The sequence below is a fragment of the Eumetopias jubatus genome, unplaced genomic scaffold, assembly GCF_037043125.1.
Source record: "Eumetopias jubatus isolate StellerSeaLion01/CBP00866 unplaced genomic scaffold, mEumJub1_p1.0 scaffold_12, whole genome shotgun sequence".
In the NCBI taxonomy this organism is placed as follows: Eukaryota; Metazoa; Chordata; class Mammalia; order Carnivora; family Otariidae; genus Eumetopias; species Eumetopias jubatus.
Genome location: NW_028274818.1, coordinates 98,752,300 through 98,776,567, shown reverse-complemented (window position 1 = coordinate 98,776,567; position 24,268 = coordinate 98,752,300). Strand labels below are relative to the sequence as shown.

General features: G+C 44.3%; 1 protein-coding gene and 1 pseudogene across 2 annotated transcripts in view; one reads left to right on the top strand and one right to left on the bottom strand.

Annotated features, from left to right (window-relative positions):
- Nucleotides 1–24,268, top strand: part of AUTS2 (activator of transcription and developmental regulator AUTS2) — a 1,114,656-nt gene that overhangs the window by 184,932 nt on the left and 905,456 nt on the right. The gene's annotated exons all lie outside the window — the stretch shown is intronic.
- LOC114214304 (actin-like protein 6B) overlaps nt 1–24,268 on the bottom strand; it is a 42,799-nt pseudogene that overhangs the window by 13,081 nt on the left and 5,450 nt on the right.

Sequence of the window (24,268 nt, the reverse complement as noted above, 5' to 3'; positions counted from 1 at the left end):
CTTTGCTTTTCTGGAAACATTTCCCGTCCTGGTCCATGGAGTCTCTTTCCTTTGCCCACCAAGTAAAAGTCCCGGTAGTTTTTTATAGTTACAGAAAATACAACGTAAAGACTTCTAATCAAAAAAACAAACCCCTGTCTTCCCAGGCACGGTCAGTACCAGCTGTAAGCTAATGAAACTCAACAGTTCACAGGTGTTCCTGGGGAGGACGCTAACACAATGGCACATACTCTTCTCTTTGGGACTTGTTAACATTTTTCAGAGGTCTTTAAATTTGGTTTTCCAGTGATACCATACTAAACAGGAAAATAGGGGGTGAGAAGTCAGGACTGTTGAAGATGTATGGAGTGGAAACCTTAGCACACACAACCCTGTAGTTTAGTTGGATTTTCATAAACTACGGTGGTGTTGCAGGTGTCCCCCACAGGGAGTCTGGGCTTTCAGTCCTCATTGTGTGAAACTTCCCATACCCTCGATGTTGAGTTGGAGCTCATTATTGGCTTCTATAGCATGTCAGAGAATCACCTCACTTGCTTCCATTTGTGGCTCTGGAATACTGAGTATAGGGTGGATTTGGAGTGTCACCTTTGTCCCTACTTTCCAAGAGTCACTAAAGAGTTGCTATGATTATTAATTCTATAATGTCTTTAACGAAGAGTAAAATCATACAAACTTATTAACCCAGACTTTGCTTTATCATTCTCCTGATCTATTAGTTTTATCCCGTTGTGAGCCACAATATAGGATCATGGGCTCGCAATTACATGGATAGTAACAGACCCGGATTGTTGTCAAGAATTGTGCAGATTGGGGCACCTGGGTGGCTCAGTTGGTTGGGCGTCTACCTTTGGCTCGGGTTGTGATCTTGGGGTCCTGGGATTGAGCTCTGCCTTGGGCTCCCTACTTGGCGGGAGGTCGGCTTCTCCCTTTCCTCCTCCCCCTGCTCGCCCTCTCTAGCTTGCTCTCACTCTCTCTCAAATAAAATCTTAAAAAAAAAAAAAAGAACTGTGCAGACTTTGTCATCACATTTCTCACTTCTCAAATTGTTTCCACATTGGATTCATGGTTCTCAAAGTGTGGCCCTTAGCCCAACAGTGTCAGCTTCACCTGGGAACTTGTTTGAAATGCAACTTTCAAGGCCCCATCTTGACTTTCTGGATCAGAAACCTTTGGGGGTAGGGTGGGGGGGAAGCCACAGTCTTTGTCTTTGTAAGCCTTCCCAAGATTCTGATGCACGCTCAAGTTGAAGAATCTGCATGGAAAGGAGTTGCTTTCTGTTTAGTCTCTGGAGCTTGCTGCAGTTGATATTTTAATTTTTATATGAAGGAGGACAGTAATATCTCTCTTGAATTCTTTCTTGGTGCAGTTGATTGTCAGATGCAGAAGGCTGATGTCAGGATGGGTATTGACAGTGCCCCCATGTGCAGTGTTTACAGCCTCAGCCCAGGGCCTTGTGGAGACTTACGTAGCAGCTGTGGTAACAGGTAGATAAATCTACAGATATGGTGAGGTTAGGTAGCAAAACTTTAAAACTCAACAACTTTATGTTTGTGCAAGTGTTTTGCTCAGTGTTGGCATTTTTGAGATCATATTTCACCTCTGCCCCCTGCCTAGAAAACTGTTTTTACTTTAGACAGACTGCTCTAGTGGGGGATAATCAGAACAAGTGGGAAAATACCTGAAAAAGCAGACTTCTCTTGTATTTATTGCTCAGAAGAAAAAAAAAAATTCCGATGAGGAGAGAAAGTTAGTGAGGCAAATGATCACAGTAGGGTGGTACAAGACTCGAGTGCAGCTGTATGAGAATACCAGACAGTGTGTGGACTAGAACATATGGGGGGGGGGCAAGGCTATGAAAAAGACACAGAGAAAATGGAAATTCTTTTGGGAGGTTTTTGTAAACCTATGTAAAGAAGGATCCAAACAACCTAGATCAGTTCATGTCAGGTTGGGAGTCATCCTAAAAATTGCAGTAGCAATGAACTCTTTCCTCCTGAGATGAGCATAGGAAGAAGAGCCAACTTTTATTTCCAACAGCCACTAAAGGAAATGTAGATGTGATGCCCCCATTGAGCATTAAGTTAATATTGGATGATGGCATTTCAGCAGCAGGGACAGATACTTTTCTTTTTCCTGACTGAATCCCACCAAGGTCTTCTTTTACCAGCTAGAAGACAGGACAAAATTCAAACTTTTGTTTCTTTTTAGGATATCCATTCAAAGGTTTAGGAGATGATACTGAAAATGTAATAATGGTTTATATTTATTGAGTACTTCCATGTATGAGGTCTTGTAAGGGCTTTACATGTGTTGAATCATAATTCCTTAGACATTCTTTTTTTTTTTTTAAAGATTTTATTTATTTATTGGACAGAGAGAGACATAGCAAGAGGGAACACAAGCAGGGGGAGCGGGAGAGGGAGAAGCAGGCTTCCTGCTGAGCAGGGAGCCTGATGTGGGGCTCTGTCCCAGGACCCTGGGATCATGACCTGAGCCGAAGGCAGACGCTTAACGACTGAGCCACCCAGGCGCCCCATTCCTTACACATTTTTTTTTTTTTTAAAGATCCTATTTATTATTTATTTGACAGAGACCGCAAGAGAGGGAATACAAGCAGGGGGAGTGACACAGTTCGAGAGGGAACACAAGCAGGGGGAGTGGGAGAGGGAGAGTGGCAGGCCTCCCGCGGAGCAGGGAGCCGGATATGGGGCTGGATCCCAGGACCCTGGGATCACGACCCCAGCCGAAGGCAGACACCTAACGACTGAGCCACCCGGGCGACCCCTCCTTACACATTCTTAAGAGCTGGGTTTGTTATCTTCATTTTATCATTCAAGGAACTCAGGCACAGAGATAGTGGTTAAGCAATCTGCCCAAGGTCACACAGCTATTAAATGGGATTTAAACCAAGCATTTTCATTCCAGAGCCCTTGCCTGTAAATATCTTATCTTCCTGTACTCATCCATAGGCCTTTGCTTCCTTGTGCTTATAAGTTAAAGAATTATCATAGGTTAGCTGTTTATTACAATAAATGTGCTTGTTTATCCGACCCTTCATCATATTTGGTCCCAGGAAGAGAAATCTCTGTTCCTCTTTAAAGAACTATTCTTAATTGTACTTAGAATCTGGAAATTTTACATTTAAAATTAAATTTTGCATTTAAAATCAAGAAATATTTATTGTCTAATATACTGAATGTAAAATTAAATCTTGCATTTAAAATCAGGAAATATTTATCATGCATTTTTTTTTAAAGATTTTATTTATTTATTAGAGAGAGAGCGCGAGAGCAGGAACACAAGCAGGGGGAGTGGGAGAGGGAGAAGCAGGCTTCCGGCGGAGCAGGGAGCCCGATGCGGGGCTAGATCCCAGGACCCTGGGATCATGACCTGAGCCGAAGGCAGATGCTTAACGATTGAGCCACCCAGGTGCCCGCGCAATATATTTTTTAAAGGTTTTATTTATTTATTTGAAGGGGGGAGAGAGAGAGCACGAGGGGAGGAGCAGAGAGGGAGAAGCCAGCTCCCCACTGAGCAGGGAGCCTGATGCAGGGCTTGATCCCAGGACCCTGAGATCATGACCTGAGCCGAAGGCAGACGCTTAACTGCCTGAGCCACCCAGGTGCCCCTACCATGCAATATTATTATACTACTGAGTATAAATTTTAGCTGGCCATTTAAAATATTTATAGCAATTGGTGGACCAACTTGCTCTCATAATGTTTAGTTTCATGGACTCTGCTGTTTCTGTAAAGCTTAAATGGGGTAGTGGTTGCAGAGCGGTACTATGGAAATGAAGTGAGTCCTAAGTCTAATGACCTCGAATGACATGAACACAGTCTAATTTTATTTTTAGTTGTTTTCCTCTTTTTAACAAAGATCACATTAAATTGGAAACATCTGGGTTTTGTCACTATGGGTATTTATTTTTTATTGTAAATCACCAGGATTGAGATTTGAAATGTTGATTTCTAGGTATAATTATATATGGCTCTATAACAAATTACTCTCAAATCTATCCGCTTAAAACAGCAAACATTTGACTATCTCATGATTTGTGTGGGTTGGGAACTCCTGGGAGGTTCTTGCTCAGGTTCTTTCATGAGATTGCTGTAAGGGGGAGGGAGTGGGCTGGGCCTCCTGTCATCTGAATGGCTGACTGGGGCTGTAGAGTCCACTTCCGAGATGGCACACTCACTTGGCTTTTGGCAGGAGGCCTTGGTTACTCACCACATGGGCCTCTCCAAAGTGACTTCTTGACATGACATCTGGTTTCCCTGAAGTGAATGATTCAAAAGAGAGACAAATGACCTAATCTTGCAAGGCATAACTGTCACGTCTGCCACATTCTATTAATCAGGAGTGAGTCACTAAGAACAGCCTTACTCAAGGGGAGTAGAATTAGGCTCCCCCTTGGAAGGGCGGAGTAATAAAGGATTTGTGGACATATTTTAATCACCGTATTAGGCCTGACTCCACACCTACTATGTCAGACTCTCTCGGTGTACTAATTTGCATTTTTAACACATTTGCCCAGATGATGTCTATGCACACTTAAAATAGAGAATCACTGGGTGTTCAGGTGATATTTGTTGAATGATTCAATCTGGAAGTAAATGAATACTATAATGTACTTTCCTGGTTTATTTAAGAAGCCAGAACTGTTTTTCACATATTTAGTGTTCTAAATATTTAAGGTTGGGGCGCCTGGGTGGCTCAGTCGTTAGGCGTCTGCCTTTGGCTCGGGTCATGATCCCGGGGTTCTGGGATTGAGCCCCGCATCGGGCTCCAGCCCCGCATCGGGCTCCAGCCCCGCATCGGGCTCCCTGCTCAGCGGGAAGCCTGCTTCTCCCTCTCCCACTCCCCCTGCTTGTGTTCCCTCTCTCGCTGTGTCTCTCTCTGTCAAATAAATAAATAAAATCTTAAAAAAAAAAAATTCAAGGTTTATGCTTAGGCACTAAATCAGGTGCTAACTAGATAATATAGCAAACGATTTGCTTTGATTTCACTTTATCTGGATAGGCCTCTTTTGTTGCTCATCTGGCCACATGAGCCCACTCTGATTTAGCCTGTGGAGTTACAGCAGCTCCCCTCAGTTATATATATCTATATCCCAAACGGGACCTTAAGCTCACAGGAAGAAATTAAGTATATGACTGGCAGGGCAAGGCAAAAGGATATCCCTGAGTTTTTTGTCTCAAGATCCAGGGTGCATTGGGCAATGTTTAATGATCCTGTTTGGCTTGTTGGTTTCTGCAGCTGCATGCTTTCTGTTAGGAGAGATGAGGGGTGTAGACCATGGGTTTGTAAAGAACAGTTAGGTGGCTCTGGAGCCCCCTCTAGCTTGGACATCACTCCTTGTTGAATGTTAAAGGCTCTTGCTGGGCAATCAGGCCCCCTTCCCCTTCTCCATCATAGCCAGCATTCTCTTGCCTTCCCATCAGCATTACCTCTTAATCCTCTGAATTCTTGACTGCAGGGAATGTAGGTGGTTATTTCAGAGTGGAGGATGCACGTCATGGAGATACATAACTCCTCTTCAGATCTGTGTACCAGCTGCCCATCCACTTCCCTCCCTGCCCCCCCTAGTGAGGGTAGGCAGATAAGTACAGATGCTCAGAACCTGGCTCTCACATTTCCTCAGAAATTCCACAGTTAGCAGAAGCATACAATAGGGGATCAAAACCCCAGAGAAGAAGTAACACAACACTTCCTATGAGAGAGGCCTTTCCAGTGTGAGAGAACATTGCACCCAGAGTCTGTGATCACACACTGGAACAGCCATATGATGGAGCTGACATGCCCCAATAGGTGCAACAGATTCTTCTGCTTGTAACCATTCAATACCGCAATTAACAAATATTTATTGAACACCTAGGAGGCACCCCAATTCACACTGCCCTCATCAGCTATTTCTTAAGAGTAATGCAAAGCCTCCCAACCCCTCTGTATGTCTTCTGGCTTGCCCCTGCCCCAATAAAATTAATTCTGTACATTGAAACCAGAGTGGATTTTCCTAAAATACACAAACTTGATCAGGTCACTGACCTACTTAAAAAATGCTCAGGTTGATGATCAGCATCCAGATAAAGCCCACACTCCCTAGCGTGACTGAAGAGGTAGAATCACAATCTGACCCCTGCCTGAGTCTGCTTCCCCACCGCTGCTGCTTCGGACACTCCCCACTCCACATGCCCCCAGTATGCGCTCTCTTTGGTGCCACGAGAGTGTCTAAGGGCACTGTCCATAGCGCAGTGCCTGGCCCATAATTAAGACTGAATAGTGGTTACTGTTGAAGTTATTAATGATGTGTGGAAAGCCCTCACACATAGTAGCTGTTAAACTGAGAGATTCTTTCCTCCTTGGGCCCCCGTTTCTTTGCGAGGACTAATCACAGGAAGCGGTCACTCAGTCTGATTTGTGGTGGGAGTGGCATTGGTGAAGATAGAGAAGAGTTTTGAGAGAAGAAGAGTAGGGGATTACATTAAAAAAGGGTTATGTGTTTGCATGGGATCTTCGTTCCATTAGAACATGATAGCATCCTTCTTTGGAGGGGTGGCAGTGGTGTGGGGTTCAGAAGAAACTGACAGACTGACCATGGGTAAGTCACTGTTTCCTGAGTCTCTGTTAGTTCATTTGTACAATGCGTTTGTCATTAGAGTTAGCTCAGGTAACCTTTTCAGAACTTTCGGAGGACTAGACAGCGTACTGTGAAGCTGACAATATTACACTGTCCTATAATTCACAGCATGTTAAAGAAACATCTTTTAAAGCACGATTGTTATCCTTACATATAACTGATGCCGAAGCACACATGCAGGCCCCTAGAGATGGAGGTGGCTCACATGTTAGAGTTACACATCCTGGAAGCATCTCTCATCTTTCCCTGGTGCCTTCTGCATCTCTGAGAAGAGCTCAACTTTCTCAGTAGTTCTCTGGTCAGTGATTTTAGTCCACACTACTCTCCACACTGCTGGGTTACCTTTATAAAAGCAATTTGAAGGGCCTTGTGGGAAGAATACTTAAGCATGGACTCATGGATTTGGGAAGAATAGATTGAAATGTAGAACAGATTAAAATTTAACCTAACCCTCAGCATTCCCAGCTGTGATCTGGGGCTCATGTGGCCACCCTCTTGCATCACTGTGAGGTGGAAGAAGCACCTGAGGATACCTAGCATGTGCCTGGTTTGTGACCGACCTTGACAGCCCTTTGTTTTTTATTTGGGCACCTGAAATGGTTCCCTAGTGTCCCCGGAATATCCAAACACAAAGTCTTCAGTCAAGGAGGGGCCGCCACAGACTGGCTCTAAGTCTTCCGCTTTTTGATCTTATTTCTACCCCATTACCTCTAAGCTGCCCCTACCCTTATCCTCCAGACTCAAAGCCCTTCAGGTGGTTTTTCAGTTGCTCACAGCCTTACCTTTTCTTTGGCATGTGCCTGGGGCCCTGCTGGGCCTGCTATCTTAATACCTTTCCCAGGCCCAGGGGACTTGAAGGTCCAATTCATGTATAGCTTTTCCCAAAACCACCCCTCCCTGCCAGGTGGGATCAGTCCTTCATTCCCTGTTCTCCCAATGCATGTTGTTTTACTTCTATTATAGCTCTTATCACAGTCTGCCTTGTAGCATAGTCATTTCTATGTGTTTTCCCCTCTGGATTCAGAGCCCCTGGAGGGCAAAGATTGTTGTTTTATTTTGTGCTGTATTTTCCCACCCCCACAGTGCCTGGTGCAGTAGGGGTTTAGTAAATACTGCTTGAATCAATGCATGAATGAAATTGTCTCTCCTGGTCCCGTTTGCAATGGTATAATGCAGACCAGGTGAACGTAGAATTTTGGCTTAGTGGATTTAGTTTAGCATAGGAAAGGAGTTTTCCAAGAAGCAGTTCTGGCTTTGAAAACAGAAATTGCCTTTAATCTTGTGGAAAACACATGCCAGCCCTCTCCATAATAGTCTCAATTAGAGGAGAGCATCGTGTTACTGTAAAAACACAAATAAATAAACCCATGACAATACTGTGTTTGGGAGATAAAACCACATAAAAGCCGTCTTTCCCCAACTCTCCAGCATGATAATTAAGGTCTTTCTGGAAGAAAAACAACAACAACAACAACAAAAAAACCAAACCCCAAACCAGAACACACTAGCAAAGAAAAGTGATACTATGCTTAAAAACACTTCTTGTACTTGACAAGGTAGGAGAAGGGGGCTACATTTTTCATCCAGCACAGGTACGTGGGTTCTTGCAGCTTTTGCCAGACCCGATGCTATATGGATCGCATTGCATGATAAATTTGGGCATTAGGGTTGCCAAGAATACCTGCAGGGCAGAGAGGATCACCTGGAAGGTGGTGCTGTGAAATTTGCCTGCCACGCTTTGTCCAAACATTTCATGTACTTCTAAGGGCAGGATCTCTGTTGGCTCAGGGAAGCCCTCGGTGAGTCTATCTCTCTGGGCTATAGCTTTCAACTAGATTTCATTTACTGATCCCCATTTGAACGTTTGCTTGTCTCTTTTTAACTCTAGGCTTCTGGATCCAGGTTCTTTTGAGGGTAGAGTAGGAATGATTTTGTCAGTCACTTAGGGCTAAAACCAGACTGAACAGAGCCCAGCTACTTCTCATCATCTCCATTGCCACCCTCCCTAGGCTGAGCCACTGTTGTCTTTCACCTGCAATGCCCCAGTGCCTCCCAGCTATCTCTGCTCCTACTTTTGCCTCCTTGCAGAGTGTTCTTCAAGCAGCCAGAGTGGCCCTTCTAAAATGTACTTGAGATCATATCACTCCCCAGTTCGGAGTCCTCTAGCTAGTCTCCCATTTCACTAAGAATGCAATTCAGAAACTGTGGTTACCATGGCCTACGTGATACTGCATGATCTGGAACCTTCCATCTCATCTCCTGCCATCCCCTCCATTAATGCTCTCTGACTCTTGAGCTTGTTTGCTGTTCTTAAGCCAAGCCAAGCATTCTCAATCTCACAGCCCTTCCATTACTGTTCTCTTAGCTTGGAACATTCTGTCCCCAGAGGTACATGCAGTTCATGCCCTCACTTCATTCACCTCTGCTATGTGTCACCTCTTTGGGGAGGTCCTGTCCACCTGTGTCTCTGGTGCTAGAACAATGCCTTGGCATATGGCAGGCACTTAGGACATCATTATTGGAAGCGTAAGCATTGGCCATTGAGTCTAGGAGACTCGGAGGGAGAGTGTGGTTTACAATGACAGGGGCTCTGGCGTCAGATGTCAGGTCAGGCTGGATTTGCTCATCTTTCTCCAGTTGGTAGATATTTTACTTTGGGAAAATTATTTAACTTTTCCCTACTAGATAAACGAGATTATGCCTACCACATGGGATTGTTTTGAAGAGTAAGTCAGATAATGTTAGTAAAGTGCCTGGCATTGTGTCAGATGAGCAGATTAGAGCTTTCTAATAGTTAATTCCTAGACATCCTACTTTCCAGTTGTGGAGGCATGTTATATGGATAAGGGTAGTGTCTAAAAAAGGTTGACCTTGGTATGTAGTTCTCACGTAACCTGTAAGTAGCTGTGAGTACATTTAAAGCACCTAGCCCTATGCTTGACATATGTTAGGCCTTCATAAATGTCCAGGCCTTCTTACTTTTAATCATCAGACTTAGAAACTACTGAAATGCAGGGTGTCAACCGCCGCAGCTCCATGGGCACGTAGGGATTTTGGTAAACAGAAAAAGGGAGAAGTCAGCAGCTGGGCTGGGGGCGGTTCACAGTCCTGCTTGTGGTTCAACAGGGACTGCATTTATGAAAATGGCAATTGAGCCCAGGCAATTGAGACTTTGGGCTGTGCCAGCAAGTGTGGTATTTCCATTTACATCCTCAGAGTAAGTACAATTTCACCATTATTCCTTTGAGGCTCTCCTTGCCAAGAAAAACCCATTGTAAATTTCTGGTTTAAAGATTCTGCAGTCTTAAGGAGTCGTACTTTTTGTTGCTTTAACGTTTTCTTGGCAGCATACATTTTAAGCCCCACTGGTCTACCTTGTAAATACTATACAAATGTTGTGAAAAGCTGAACCATGTCACTTGTTTTCCTAAGTTTCTTATAGGAAATGGTGATGCTTCTGCCCCCGCCTGCTACTTCTCCTGGGTTTCTGCTTAGGCATTTTGGAGTGAAAAAGTGGGGGAAAGAAGATACATTGTCCGCAAAAGATGGAAGCTGTATTCACAAGAGCGTTTTGTAGACAGGGTTGGGTTAGGCTGGAGAGAAAAGTGTGTGGCTGTCAGGGTGTCCGCGTGACGTGGACCCATTGTATGGAACCCTCCTGCTGGACCCGTGGCCAGCTCCCAGCCAGGCCACCCGGGTGCAGGCTTCTGAAGCAGAGAGCCCTGCACAGTCTGGAGCCTCTCTAACCCAGTGTACTGAATAAGACTCCAAAGAATAGGAGCCGTGTTCCCTTTGTCACCTACAGCCCTGCTTTCAGCCCGCACAGTGAATGTGCACTTGGAGGCTCAATTGGCACTTGGAAAAATTTGCAGGAACTTTGTGTGTGCTCAGTGTGTGCCCAGCGGCATGGGGGGAGTGGAGCGTGCACTCTGGAGATGTCTGGGGGCTGTTTCTTGCAGAGGAGGGGCTGCCCTCTTTATGCTGCAGGGTCTGCCAAGAATGTGCCGCCCTTGACAGTGTTGTGGCCAACAGGAAAAGCATTCATGGCATCTTAATGAAAGGCAGCAGTTCCTTTCTTCAAGAATAATAGGCATTCTTTTATTGAGCTAGGTCCCTTTTTAGAGATGGAGAGAGAAGCCAATTATTTTTCAGTTAAAATTTATTTTTTTAAACAGTGATACCTCAGTTGCAAATTACCCCCGCTTTGCCATAGAGACATTTACAGCTAGTCTTCTGACATGGTTTTAAGCTGCCATCTTAGAGAACAATCAAATGATGCCACAATGTGATAAGGCATCAAAGACCTTGGTATCACATCTGTATAGCTGATTTGCTTTCCTTTGCAGGTAGAAAGTGGATGTTTTCTTAAAAAGAATAGCTTTACCCTACATCTTCCACATAGTCTAACATACCATACCTTTTTTTTACTGAAATTGGGGAGTTTTCTCCTGTGGGTGTGATAATACATCCTTAAGAGGGAGTTTGGTAAGGGAGAATGTTGTCAAGTCAAAAGGATCGAGGTATTTGAAGCACCAATCTGAAAGTCATCTTTGGCTGATACATCTTTTCATTGGAAAGAAACAAGATCAAGACAAGTAGTTTTTAATGTGCTGGAGGAAATGCTCTGCTCTGTTTCTCATCTTCTCCGGACTTCTTTACAGTCTTTTTTTTTTTTTTTTTTTTAATACTTAAGTGGAACTTGGCATAATGACCTCCACATTTCAGCTGTGCATATGTTCTGTGTATAAATGGTGGAAGACAACAGAGCCATTCCTATTTTCACACTGTTTACTCCAAGAGGCCCCTATCAGTAAATGACTTCCTGTCGGAGGCAGTAATTTATGTTTGGGCTTGGGTACTGTCAGTCTGAAACTAGCCAAGAGAGGTCATGCTATCTGCTGCACAGTTTCCTAGTGAGAAGATGGGCCAAGCCTTTTGCCTCTGAAATCCGAGTACCACGGAGACTGGAAATGATGCCTGGGTTTGGGGATGGAGAGGTGTTCGTTTCTGAGTAAAGCCGTTAACTGTGGCGGCAAGCTTTCTCCCCAGGAGACGGATTATGCTGACATCTCAAAGCTTTATTTCCTAATGGTCATTAAAAGGAAGGAGGGAAACATTTTTGGTCATCTGTGTTCTGCCACGGTGCTGGGTACTTTAACATATATTAATTCATTTAAATTCCACTAAATTCTAGTAGAATTTAGACCATTCTATCAGCCCCTGGAAATTAAAACACCCCCCTCACCTTCCGCTCTCCCCGACCCAGACATCTTAGAAGCATATTAGCAGATTAAGCCAATTTGGGGTTGGTACTTTCCTTTAGTTGTTAAACTCAGTTATTCTGGCTAAGACCAGATTTTTTGTGAGGCTGGAATTGAAACTTGAGTGGTGTCGATCGAGTGCTGGAAAGAAGGGCAGCTTCACACAAGAAGCTTCTGCGTGTTGGTTGTGTGCTCTGAGGCTCCTGTGCATGACACTCCCAGCTGCCGTCCGCCGTGCCCTTTTGCTCCATTCTGCCTAGTGTCAGAAGTCTTGTGGTACTAATCGTGGATCTTTATAAAGGGCTCACTTTTGACCCAGTTGACTGATCATTGTAGAGTGCTTTACAATTTACCAAGAGCTTTCACTAGTATTTGCTCTTCACATCAGATTTACAAGATAGGTTTTATTATCCCCATTCGTTTTGTAGATAAAGAAAATGAGGGCCAAAGAGATTATGAATCAGCTGTGGTGTCCTACCCAGTAAGCGACAGAGCCAGGATTATAAGCCAGGACGTCTTCCTCCAAATCCACTGCTTCTTTGTACTGCAGTTACTTTCGTGTTCAAAGTATGTCATTCACTCATCCGTTCAGGAGATACTGGGTTGGCATGGGCCTTGGAGGCTGACAGCTTTGTGACCTTGGGTAACATGGAGTCCCAGTTCCCTCATCAGTAAAATGATGAGAGTATTAGTAATAGAACCTGTCTAGTAGGCTGTTGTGAAATGCTTTGTACACAGTAAATACTCCGTAAATGTTTGCCATTCTTCCTGCTCCTCCTCTGTCCCTCTCCATCATCATCATCATCATCATCATCATCATCAGCTTACTCTTATCTGTTACTAGGGAGACAAACTAGGATGGACTGCTATTGAGAATCACTAGTTCTGATGTGAGAAGCAAACGTGACACTAGAAAACCAACAATTGTGTGGCCTGTTGAGACCTGAAGTATGATAAGGATGCTGGGGAAGCTTAGAGGAAGGAACACTTGTGCCTTTAATTGCCAAGAACCCAGCTCTCTAGGAGCTCCACTCCCGCATTGGTAACATTTCTATTTTATTCATTCCTTGCTGAAGGCAGTGTTTAATGTACCAGGTCTTACGGGCATTTTGTGTACATCTTATGTAAGGGGGGAAGGAGAAATAGAATATATTTGGCTACGGGAGTCTTGGGGTCATGTGGGGAAATCAGACCTGTATTTAACAGTTTCTAGGACAAAGTGGATTCCATTGCTTTGGTGTGCTGTGTTCCGTGTGAGTGCCACAGGAAAATGAGATGTGGGTGGGTTCCCATGGGTTGGTGAGTGTTGCGGACTTTGAGGTGGAAGTGGGCCTGGAGTTGGACCTGAAAGAACTTAGAATTCGGATTAAGAGCTGCAGAAGGGCAGAGAGCCTGAGCAGAGGTGGAGTTGTGAGGCAAACCACAGCCTGGCCAGACTGGAGGGAGAGCTCTGCCTGGGGAGGTGGGTGGTCCAGGAGGCAGATGCTACTCTATTCCTAACAGGAGAACCTGCCTCTGGACCCCAGAAAGATACACGTAGCTCATTCCCACCCTCAGTGCAGCCCATAATAACATCTTTGTGTTCATGATGATGTTTCTGGTCATTTGGCTGGTGACAAAAACCTAGAGAGACCTACAGCATGGGCACTGGGTCTGAGTGGGTCTGTGAACAGCTACCTAGCTGCAGTCTCTTTATTTGTGAGCTGTTTGCCTGCATTTAAATGCCATTTACATACGGAGCTGTCAGAGTTGAGTTGGCCCATGATTATTCCTTGATGTATGTTGGAAAAAAAAGAAAGGGAAGAATAGAAAACCCTGGCTAATGAGGAGCTGGGTTCCCTTTCTCCATTGATGACAGCTTCCTTTCTGATCTGATGGTCCGTCAGAAACTAAGGTGGTGTGCAACTGTGGGGTTATGTCCCCGCTGAAGCCGTCTTTCCCTCAGAGTTGTAATTGATGGGGAGACCTGTCACTTGTTATGCTGATGCTGTGCAGATTTTTGTGTGGCTGCCAGCCAAGAGAGTTTTAGGACAGCATCTGATTGGGTGCAGGTTGTGGCAAAAGCGATAATAAATAGAGAGCTGGTGAGGGTAGATTTTGATTGACCCGAGATTGTATATTATTAAACTGAGTCTGCATGTACATGTCAGTTTATGAAGAACCAGACCCATAATCCAACTTAGGGCTGTGGCAGTTTGGGTTTATTAAATGTGCTTTATATCACTATTAATATTGAGCAGAGAGGAATATCTGTAATCTTTTAATCTATGCAATAATGGTTTGGAGGGAGATTACCAGACACATTGGACTATTGTTTGCCTATAATTGTATTCAGAACTCTTCCAAGCATTGATTTGTTTCTGGCATACTGATTTGGCTCAACAATCTCATAAAGCTCTTTTATAGTCCTCTTTGCTTTGGGTTTTCCAAAAATAATTGGAGAATAATAATAATGTAGCTGGTGATAAAGAAGAGAAAGCTTGAAAGCAAATTTTCAGCCAAGTGGATAGCCATAAACATCTTCTGTGCTCATAAACACCTGGGTCTGTGACCTTTGTGTTTATAAGATATTTATTGCCTCATGGGCTCTCTGCTTGAGGGTTATCAGTTCAGTGCCTTGTAAAATTTGATTGTCTAGTGAGTAGATTCTGAATTTTTGCTGAGTAGGGAAGAAGTGTCCCTCTCCCTAGTTTTCCCTGGGAACAACGGATCTGCCCACAAGGGCAGATCTCACCCAGTACGGAAGCAGAGAGCTGGATGGTGCTGGAGTTCCATGGTGGAGACAGATGGTTGGACCCATCAAGGGCGCCTTTTGTACTTAATTAAGTGGCTTTTAGTGGAAGAAACTTCTGAATGGAAGCCAGTGGGGCAACACATTGAATAAACCCAGGGAGTGAGGATGTGTTTTCCTTTTTAAGTAGAAATGAAATTTTTGATCCAAATCAAGGAACCTTTCGTGGCCTCGTTACTACCTTCTCACCCTTTCTTCCCATTTCCACAACAGGCCTGACGAAATGAGCTAGAGAAATGGTCTCCAAATTCAGTTTCACTGACTTTAATAAGAAGGTATGATTAAGTGCTGCAGAGGCACAGATAGTTGCCTTCCATCTTCAGTCGTTCTTGAAACATTTCTTCAGGAAATTCTAGGCACCCTGTCAACCTTTATCTTCCCCCTGATGCTGTTGCTTAATTACTCCTGAAGGAAACGATCGGATCCCCGCGATGTGACAGTTATGCTGGGCTGCCTTTGTAAGCTCTTAGTTGCCTGCTTCATGCCGCATACGGTGGGTAGCAGGCACATGGGGGGAGTTACCAAGAAACAGCCATCTTCAGAGAGCCTTATTATCACTAAAGTATGAGCCAGTCTTGAGGTGTATAGGACCCATATTTATCAAAGGAGACTGTTCTACCTAAGACGTAGTTTCTTGTCCTGTGAGGTTAATTGCTGCTGCATTTCATGGAGTTTATGAGGTGTGCTTTCCTTTGCCCTGCTCCAATCAGGTGGTATTGCTTGGAAGCAATATGAGCACAAGATTGGCTCAGAACGGCTTCTGCAGTGGCACTCCACAGTGGACCTTGTCGGGGGTAGAGAGGAGAAAGCCTCACACAGTGGCATGAGGGAATGAGATGCAAAGGCAGTCAGTCGGTCAGTAGAGATGGTTATCAAACCCCTACTCTGTGCTTAGCTGTAGGAAATATGAAAGAAGTGTGAGTTCCAGACCCCAAAGGTGCATTCCATCCAGCTGGGGAAAGAGAAGGGTAGGTCAGTGATTCTGCACGTGTGGTCCCCACAAAACTTGCATCATGTCCTCTGGGAACTTGTTAAGAGTTGCAGATTCTGAGGTGTCTCAGAACACGGGTAAAGTTAGAGAACCTTTGCTTTAGGTTGACTACTTCTCGGGGAATAAATTCAAGGCACATGGAATTAAGGACTGCTTGCTTGTAGGGCACAGGAAAGGAAAGAAGCATGTACCACAGGATGCTGAATCCAGCTGTCACCTCCCTGTGAAAGGGGTCGGAGGAGGGAGGGAGCTGTGGGGCATCAAGGCAGGACCTCCTGGGAGAGGGAGTACGGAGCCGGGTTTTGAGAAATGAACAGGAGAGTAAGAGGGTGAGCAGCATAAAGGAGTGCATATATGATGGTGAGCCTTCTGTCCCTTCAGAGAGCTTCGCCAAGTATAGGGAGAACACGAACTCACAAACCCTAGCCCAGAAAAATAAATGTAAAATCAAGTACAGAACTCAGGCCGTTTTGTGAAGAAGAAGAGAAAGGTTCCTCACAAGTTGAATTTTAGTGTGAGTTCATCTCTTTTATGACCTCTGGCAGGGGCCCAGTTAATTGGGGCCAGGGATCTCGCACCTGGAGAGGCTTCAGAAAGTGAGGATCTCAAGGGGAGGGTTTTATTTGCCTAAGGCCACTGCTTTCAAAGTGGGAGGCCTGTGGTGCTCAGGAAAAATAGGGATGACTGTGTGTGAGAAAGGGTGAGCGCCTCTGCAGGAAAAGTGCCTAGCGTTTTGTAAAGTGTGTTTGTGTATCCTGGAGAGAGGGATATGGGATCTCACGTGGGGGGGGGGGGCGGTGGCGGTGGATCCAGAGGAGTGGGGATGTGAGGAAACAGAAATTTAAGTCTTACAAGTTTTTGTTTTCCTTTGAAGGCAGAAGAGAGCCACTGAAATTTATCGCACAGGGAAGTAACGTGATTAGAGTTCTGTTTCATGAATCTAGTTAGAGGGGCATCAGTGACTGAAGGGAGGTAGGTAAGTTAGGAGGTTGTTCTCATCGGAAGATGAGAGGTGACAGGACTTTGAACTAGTGCGGTTCTACAAAAATGGCGTGAGCGGCAGTAGGGAGTCATGGTGGTTGAAAGTGGAAGGGAAGAAACGGGGGGCCGGCTGTTGTGCTGGGGTCTTCCACAGGTGGTTTAATAAACTTACCACTGCCATTGTAGATCTTCACCATCACCATTTTAATGATACGGAGGTTGTTTTTTTTTAGAAGGTCCAAAGGCTACGTGGCTAGAAGTGGCAAATTCAAGATTTGACTCACATTTGTCTGCCTGAAAACCCTGTGCCTTTTCTGCTGTAGATGCTAAACTTTGACAAAGAGAATGATACAGTTTGTTTAGAATTGGGCAATTGCTGGTCTTGGCAGAGTCTTGACGGATGGGAGGAGGTGTTAAGAAAAGGGAAAAAACAGCATAGAACATTAAAGTTCCTCTGGTGAAACTATATCTTAAAGAGCTTCAGCGCAGGACACCTAGAATCTCGCCCCACCCAAAGGTGGACACAAGGGCTGTGCTATTTTATTGACCAGTGATCCGGAAGACATAATGAAGATGGAGTCTTTGACCCATGATCTGCCTAAGCAGTTCTGTGAATCCCAGTCCCATGAGAATATACACAAGGCTCCTTTTGTGCTTTGGTGTGAAGGTTGCAATTTTGACTTTACAAGGTCCTGTTGATTACTCCGGCTCACGTCCTGCAAAGGTCCCCACATTCTGCAAAGGACAAAACTGAGTCTAAAATGAAATCCTAGGGTGATGGGGAGAGGAAAGGTATAGCTGAACTGGGACTTTGAGTTGTTTAGTCTGAGCTGTTTTTATTTATTTATTTTTTAAAATGCCCAGCATGGAGCCCGCCACTGGGTTTGAACTCACAACCCTGAGATCAAGACCTGACCTGAGATCAAGAGTCTGACGCTTAACCTACTGAGACGCCCAGGCACCTCTAAGCTATTTGTTTTTATCTACGCCTCCATGCAAGCATATTGGTATTTAGCAGTGTTAGGAGATAAGCAGAACCATTGGCCTGTCTCCACACCTCAGTCTCCTTTTCAGCAACTCTCCTCTCCCCCACTGTCTTTTCTCAAGCCCACCTTCTCAGGTGTGATGTGCTGCTACATCAGCCTTGCTCCCCTCTCCTAAGTAGAAGCTGCAGAGACACGGTGCTGGGTGTCAGGTTACACCTGGAAATGAGACTGTAGCTGGCTTGCTGCTAGATTAGGCTGCATGCCTCATTGAGTCTGAACTACACTCTGTGTGGACTCTCAGGGAGGCCTGGGGAATTTATTTAGGTAAGGAGTCCGTGTGTTGAACTGTGTGTCAGCAGCAGCAATGAAAAGATGCCTAAACACGTGTCCCGTAGCAGCTAACATCCAGCAGCATGGTCTCTCAGCAAATGAGATTGTTCCTGCTCTTAGTACAGATCTTCTCCGTTTACTGGTTTGTGTTCGTAGCTGTTGACTGCAGGTTTTTATTAGGGGGAATTCACACATCAAACTAATACTGTTGTGCTAGGCCGATTATCAACAGGTTTCCTTACATTGGGGATCACTTCAGCGCATGCTCAGCTCCTGGCACACGGTATCCTGATGCTGACATTTACCTACGCGTTAAAGGAAGCATTTGGTAAATACTGGAGAAGTTTATGATTGCTAGGTGGAGAAAAAGGGCAGGAGGGTCCCAGTTACACATAAATGTGTTCCCGACGAACAGTGACGGCCAAATGGGCATGTAGGGTATCGAAGTGATGCTGTTAGGTACCTTCAGAGGAATTGAAAATGATGTATTCTGAAGAGACGGCCTGACTTCAAATCCTACCTGTGTGATTTTGACCAAGACCTTTCTTCTCTCTGCCTCAGTTTTTCATCTGTAAAATAGGGCTAATATTACCCACCTCACAGAGCTGTTGTGAGGATTTAGTGATACAATAATTCATGTTTAGTGCTTAGCTTATTCACTGAATATACTCAGTAAAAATCACTAATAATTATGACATTTAATTATGTAATAAATCATCATCATTATTGTTTGTGGGAATTGGTAACTTTGGGTTAGTTGTGGCAGAAGTGTAAATTCCATAGGAACAGAAAGAAACCAGTGCTGCATTTCTTTCTCCTGGTCTTGGCTGCATTGTCTGCTCATTCCATCAGTTCTATCTTACCTCAGTTCAGGGAACTTGCCTTGCTGGACAGGCCACTTGAGCACCTCTGTTTTCTTCGAACACCTTCACCTTTTTGATCAGGCCATGGAAAGGGAGCATTCAGCTCAGGACGTGAACATTCGGCATTTCCAGTGGTCATAGTTCTCACTGTGGCTCAACTTTGTAAATTTGGGGTAGTTCCTGGTGAAATTGAGCTTTGCAAATTTCTTTCTTTCTCTTTCTTTCCTTCTTTCCTTCTTTCCTTCTTTCTTTCTTCCTTTCTTCCTTTCTTTCTTCCTTTCTTCCTTCCTTCCTTCCTTCCTTCCTTCCTTCCTTCCTTCCTTCCTTCCTTCCTCCCTTCCTCCCTTCCTCCCTTCCTCCCTTCCTCCCTTCCTCCCTTCCTCCCTTCCTTCCTTTCTTTTTCTTTCTCTCTCTTCCTCTCTCTCCCTCCCTCTCCCTCCCTCCCTCCCTCCCTTCCTTCCTTCCTTCATCAGAGAGAGAGGAAGAGGCAGAGGGACAAGCAGGCTCCCCCGCTGAGCAGGGAGCCTGATGCGGGACTTGATTCCCAGGACCCTGGGATCATGACCTGAGCCGAAGGCAGACGCTTAACTATCTGAGCCACCCAGGTGCCCCTCTGAGCTTTGCAACTTCTTATGTATGTGTGTATTTCCTGATCTGCTTTGGAGGACTGTTGAAGGCTGCATCTATCTTGGAGCTTGTGAAATGAGACTTCACATGAGGAGTCTAAAATAAAAAACAGTGTTAGCAGGTTGAACCTTAAGCAGAAGACACATTGCTGCATTCTGGTACCTCCTTTCCACTGCTGATGTTGCATGGATAGGAACTTAAATTCAGGAAACATGTTTACTGATGCATATTTCCTGGGCTACTAGGAATACCTGTGTTCACCCAGTGAATACAGCTTCCTTTAAGCTTTAGACAGTTTTCTCTTTATAATATTCATTTTTGTGACATATGTGAACAAGGCCACCTTTCCTTTAACAGTTTCAGACCTCCTCTGTTAAATGGATCACTGCCATCTGCTGATATAAGAGAAATCTTTCTGAGACAGAAGCACCTAAAACAGTGGCTCTCAACTCTGGAGTCACAGTGGAATCACTTAGGGAGCTTTGAAAGAATCCCAGTGCCTGGGCCACCATTCCAGATATTATTACGTAGTTGCTCTCCTGTGGTGCCTGGACACTGGTGTTTGAACAGCATTCCTCAGGCGATTCCAGTGTTTGACTATATTGAGAACCACTAATCTGAAAGGATTTTTGATGAAAGATGCAATGGAATGAGAGCAGTTCTCGTTTTTTCCAGCAGTAGTCCTGTTGTCTTCCATTGCAGAGCTCATTTTGACAGCGAGCAGAGGGTAGCAACTGTGTCTTCCCTGTCTCTGAATCCTTGCAGCCCGCCTAGTGTTAGGCATATTCTAGATGCTCCGTGCCACCCCTCCCCCACTGCATGTGTTCTGGATGACTAAAATAATGGAATGGAACCCAGATTTACCAGCTGGTCATTTTTACTTAATCCCTGAGCCTTTTTGTTTCTGTGGTTCATGAGGGAGCAGGTCCACAAGCAGATACTTTTATTGTTCCAGGAGGAGAAAGACACCTAGCTTTGAAATGTTTGAATCATAAAACTTATCTTTGGTCAAAATAGCAGAGGCCTTTGGTCAAAATAGCGGTGTACAACAAAAATTGTCAGGTAAAGGGGTCATACAGTCGTATGACCTTCGTTACCTCATTAAGCACCCAGTTCTTACTAGTGTTGTGGGTTCTGGACACCAAATGCAAATGGGTTCTCTGTTGCCCAGTTTTGCTCAGGGGAACTAGGGCCTCCCTTTTTTTTTTTTTTTTTCTTCTTCTCTTTATTCCCTCCCTCCTTTTTGGATAGCTCAGATTGCATCAAGGCCTACAGCTATAGTTATTCATAAAGAGAAAATTCTATGGAACACTGGGAAGGGGCTTGGGAATTTGATAAATTGTTATTTTTTGGTTTTGTAGATTGAGCAGTACCAAGCATATATTCAGTAAGAGAAGCATTTTGTGGTCAGATAGTGCTTTATATAGTTTAGTGTTAATTTTCTATCCAGAGGTTGTTTTAATCCCTCTCACGGCTGTAGATTAGCAGGGCAGGTCCTTACATTTAAGACTGGGGTAGCGTGACCTGGTTTAGGTGACGGAGCTGGGCCTTTGGATGTGAATTCCTTCGGTACACTGAGCTTTGGGTAGTGCTGTTGCTTGAATGAGAACGCCCTATAAATGTGACTAATGGCATCTCGAGGTTGTGTTTGTCCCAGCTGTTGTGGTTTGAATCCTTTGTTTGCATTTGTATGTGCTTGCTTGTGTGCATGTGTGTATGTGTGTATCTCCATTAACATTAAGCATCTTGTCATTTGCCTCTGAAGAATGCAGTTGATAGCTGGAAATGTACATTTGACGTAGTCAAGAGAGTGCCATCTTTTATTAACAGTTGTGAGTTTTGTCCTTCCAAGGAGCTACTTTCACTTTAGTCTAGTGTAAGGGTGACTATTCACGTCTAGTATTTTATTTCTAGGTAAAGTATTTTTCTCAGCCTATATTGTTTGCTTAGAATGATAATGTTGAAAGCTTAATATATTCAGTTTTAGAAGATGAAATTTTTCTGGGGTGGTTTGCAGCTGTTTTCATTCATCCAACAAGTTATGGAGTGCCTACTGTGTGTCAGGTGCTCTTTACCTTTACTTCCATCTTCAGGAAATCTAGAATAAAAATAAAACTGCACGTATGTTAAGGAAGAAAGAGTCTACACCCATTTAGCTTTGGTTCTTTTTCACACCATTTTGGCTATTGAGCTTTTATTGATTTCTTGACTTTTGGGAGATAGTGTTTCCTCAACCCACTTGATAGGCCCAGGGTGGGAAGTGCTTTCCTTGCTCCCCAGAAATATCTCTCGGAGAGGTACTTGTGGCTGCCGGAATTTTGAAAAGAGCCCCACGTAGAGCTGCCTGGGCTGTGTGCTATGTCACTCCATTCTGCTCTTCTCTCGCTTCCCTTTCGCCCCCCACCCCTACCCCCACCCCAAGCAGAGCCTCTCTTTGCTCCTTGGTTCCGATATGCCAGAGAGATTGTTAAGTATATCTGAATGTAAGGAAAGCAGTCAGGATTGAAGATCTCAAATGCAGAAAAGTGGTTTTTGTACTCAAGAGCTGCTTCCCCTGTGCCTTAGTGCAGCACATTTATCTCCATCCAGGATGAACTTACACTACAGAGATGGATCGTAACCATTAAAGAGGAGAAAATCAAAGAAGAGGGGGAAGAAACCCCGTATTCTGAAGATGGTTGCAGTAGATGCTTCAATAGAAATTTGAAGCATAAAGTGCATGTTAGAACATTACATGAAGTCCTTTTTAAAACGTGAGGACTTAAGAGGTTCAGGAAAGAAAAACACTCCTTCCATTTTAAGGCATGTAAGCATTTGACTTGTCACCTTGGTGAAGATAAACAAAACTCGTCTTTTTGGTTGACATCAGAGGGGCCTTTTAAAGTATCAGGGAGGAGAGAAGGGTTCTGTCATTTATTTATCTTGCTTGAGTTACGTCAGTGGAATCCTTGGTGGAATGTCTCAGAGATTGCTCACTCCAAGCTGTCTGTAGCCCTTTGGCCATTGCATATGCTTGTTCTCACTGAGGAAGCCCATAGTTGTCCTTCCTCTTCTGTTTTTCTGTCTTGTCTTGTCTCTTTTGTAGACAAGAATTTTGTAATTCTCCTGTAGAAACTTCCATGCCTCAAATCCCATCATGCAGAACAGGTTATGAATAATAAGCATTCCATGAGGACTTGGTCAGCGGGCTGGGAAACAGGATTCGTATCGTCTCTCTGTAGGAGATATCAACCCAGATCCGTCAGTTCACCCCTCATCCTCGCTGACAGAGTCCCAGTTTCATGTAGGTGTTCCCTTTCCATGTGGACTTGAGTTCAAGGGGTACATCTTGATTAGCCTGAGGCAATCCTGATAATTCCACTCCTCATGCCAGTTAAAGGTCCAGATCTGGCCAGTTCAACAGTAGGAGATCTTGCACGGATGCTTCTGGAAAAAGTGTCCTTGCATCTGAAGAGAGAAGAGGAGTCTGTCATCTCTGATGGTTGTCTCTATGTGGTGCTTTGCAGGGGGCGGCAGCAGTTTCTGAAGCCTAAGCTGGCCTCAGAGGACAGGCCGACATGGAGGGGACAGCACAGTCAAGAAAACCCTAGAAAGATAGTGTCTTGGATGATACCGTTGAGCTGCTGGATTAACCAGCCTAGACTCACTCATTCTACCTCAGGACTTCTCGCTCTGTGTGAGGAAAACCAATTCTGATTTAAGCTATTTTGGTTGAGTTTTTTGTTTTCCTACAGACCAGCGTATTCTAACTGACGGACTATCGTACCTGTCCACACAGGATGTGTGAGATAAACTCAGAAAACGTTGAGGATACTTTTCCATGTGTGTCGTACTCAGGATTGGCATCAACGTCGTCCCATTGCAACGTTGCGTTCTGTTCTGTGTTCTCGTACTTTGCTCCTGCATCACTTTTGCTGGCACTTTTTCCCTGTAGCAAGGGGACAGGCCGTTCGGATGAAAAGCAGCCATTCAAAAGGTTGGGAGCTTTCCAGCATCCTTTCTATAACAATTGACACGATAAATAACCTTAAAAGTTAGTGTGAGGCAAAAACTCCTGATAAACTCATGTTTCTTATTGTCGGAACGTGACAAATCAAACAACCCAATATATTTTCCCTTTGTCTTACTTTGCTAAGAAGCTCCAGTCCAACTTTGATGCTTAAGGGTACTCCATATAAAATTCCAAGTGTATCTTTCTTCTAATTCTTGTGCTTTGGTTTCATTTATTTTAGTTATTTTAAAACAAGCCAGTAATCTGTGTCACATCCTTTTTGGAAGTAGCTAACCACCTTTGGTTTCACTATTACTGAGGTTGCATTTCTGATTTGTTTAAAAAAGTGGACCAAAGGGGCGCCTGGGTGGCTCAGTCGTTAAGCGTCTGCCTTTGGCTCAGGTCATGATCCCAGGCTCCTGGGATCGAGCCTCGCATCGGGCTCCCTGCTCCATGGGGAAGTCTACTTCTCCCTCTCCCACTCCCCCCTGCTTGTGTTCCCTCTTTTGCTCTCTCTCTGTCAAATAAATAAATAAAATCTTAAAAAAAAGGTCTCTTATTTAAAAAAAAAAAGTGTCCCAAATACCTTGTAATGGGTTTTATCTGTCTGGTTACTCATGCATCCATTCACTGCACATTAATTGAACTCTTACTAAATGCCAGCCAAGCACTTGAATATTTTTCTTTGGGTATAGGGCAAAAGGAAAGAAAGCGCACTAGGAACTCAGAATTGTGCATAACAAAGTACTAAGTTAGGGGAAAGTCATTTTTCATTGCTGGTCCTTTGAAGCTGACTTAAGAGTATTG